We start from the raw sequence: 2,219 nt of genomic DNA, 5'->3' as shown, positions 1-2,219 counted from the left end.
GAGAGAGATGGGCTTGGTTCAACACCGGCATGGCCGATAAGTCCATTGCGAGACATCCATGTTAGTGGGTGGTCAGGTTGTGGGCCCTTTCATCTGTCATGCGCATCATGTTCTGGAATAAACTATTGCTACCATTTAAATGTTTAGCTTTTTTTCTTCTGGAGTCCAACCCCGCTTCCCAACTGACAAATGATTCTCCAGAGGCCAGCACTATCTTTTACGCAGTACTCACTCGATGCATCTGTATTTTTTCAATTTCTTCTTTCAACTGTACTTCATCTACCCACTCCGGTTCCTTGTATTTTTTCAATCCGCTACCCAACAGGTCTGTCACTTACGTGTGGTTCCCATGCGTGAGGTCCCACACTTCAGTGAGCACAAGTGACGTGCAGTAGGTACGCAAACACCCATCAAGACTCTCTCTCTCCCCTCTCTCTCCAATCATCCACCTCCGCTTGCTGCCGGTTTTGGCATGGCGTTTCTAGCTCAGCTTAGAGGCCATGGTGTGCAGGCTCTATAGCCATGGCGATTTGGTCGCGCCAAGTGGTTTGTCCCCGGCTGCGACGAGGATCAATCCGGGCGGTGGCTGTTGAGGACCCGATCGCATTACTTTCTTTCAGCCTAGGGTCCACCATGTAAAAGTTAGGTACTTAGATGTAATTTCCTGTTTATTTTGTGTCCTGTTGTAAAACTATGCTCTGATGCGTATTGCAAGTCTGGTTCCTTCAGGATCCTTCGGTTATCGCTCTCTAATAAAAAAAATCTATCTCATTCTGACATTCCCATCTACTTGATTTGCCCAAAGAGGGCATGTTTTGTCCTAAACCTGACATTCCCATCTACTTGATTTGCCCAAGGAGGGCATTTTTTGCCCTAAAGCTAACATTCCCATCTACTTGATTTGCCCAACGAGTAAGCACCATCGTTCGACTCGCTCTCTCGCACCTGCTGCGCACTGACAAACCCTGCACAACAGTTAACATCACCTAAAAAAGGGAGACACCATAAATAACAATGGCCCCGTTACTGCTCTCCCTTCGTCTCCTTCTGTGTGATCCCTCTTCCTCCAAGTTTCACTGGACGGGCAAACACACATGTGATGCATAGTAATAATAAAAAATAAAAAATCGACCTACGAATCTATGATTAAATAGGTTAAACTAGTGTTTTTCCCAGTACTATAGATCAAGTTCAACAAAATCCAACTACGGGGTTCGATTTTGGACTTGTAATATAAAATTAAATAAGTTGAACTAGTATTCCTCTAAAAAAACATTTTGGTATGCATTGTTTGGTACTTTTCATAGCTAGAGTGCTTACTCCCTCCGTTAGGGATTATAATGCCAGCATGCATCCCTAGATCATCAATTTAATTACGACATAATATGAATTTTATGGCACAATAATTATATCATTACAAACTAGACCATTGGAACTTTTTAATCATATAATTTGTGTAATATATATCATCTATTATGTTGGTCAATTTTACAACATAGGTATACTTGCCTGCCTTGTAAAATCCCTAACTGATGTATAGTACATCACAATTTTTTTGATTCTTGTTTGCTTTGCCATTTTACGATTTTTTCGAACCATCTTTGGCTCGATTTCAAATATAGGTCAAACTACTGGTGTCTTCTATGTGTTCTACTTGGACGCAGCGCACACTCATGTTTGGCCGTTAATTGTTTTTGGTTTCCACGCATCTTTGGGGGCATGTCCACGTATTACCTTTTTTTGAATTGTATTTCTTGTACCCTTCCTCCCAATTAAATTTGAAATAAAACTGAGGGGACGAATTTGTTCCTTTTGGATGCATCGCTCGTATTTGCAAATTTTTTGGGGGTCCCGCAAATTCAGGGTAGCATCATGCCCCCCTTCCCACGCAACGCAAATAGAGTTCAACACAACCTAATTAAGGAAGGTTCAACACAAACAGTTCAACAACCCCTAAATAAGCTAATAGGTTCACCAGAAATGCTGCTGAGCAGCAAACATAAACAGAGTTCAACAAAATATGCTGCTTTTGAAACAGTAGCAGAGACAAACATGCACAACAGTTATTTACCATCTTCTTCCTGTCGCCTCCTCGTGGTCCCGCTTCTTCTGCTTCTTGTTGGCCATACCTTTAACCTTCGATGGCTTGGGCTTGGGAGGAGGCACACGACCGGTCTCGATAGCTTGGTTCAATTTCTTCCTTAGGAATAGCCCATAGA

Source organism: Lolium rigidum, chromosome 3, assembly GCF_022539505.1.
Source record: "Lolium rigidum isolate FL_2022 chromosome 3, APGP_CSIRO_Lrig_0.1, whole genome shotgun sequence".
NCBI classification, from domain to species: Eukaryota; Viridiplantae; Streptophyta; class Magnoliopsida; order Poales; family Poaceae; genus Lolium; species Lolium rigidum.
The sequence above is the reverse complement of the archived record's forward strand: the minus strand, read 5'-3'. Positions refer to the sequence as shown.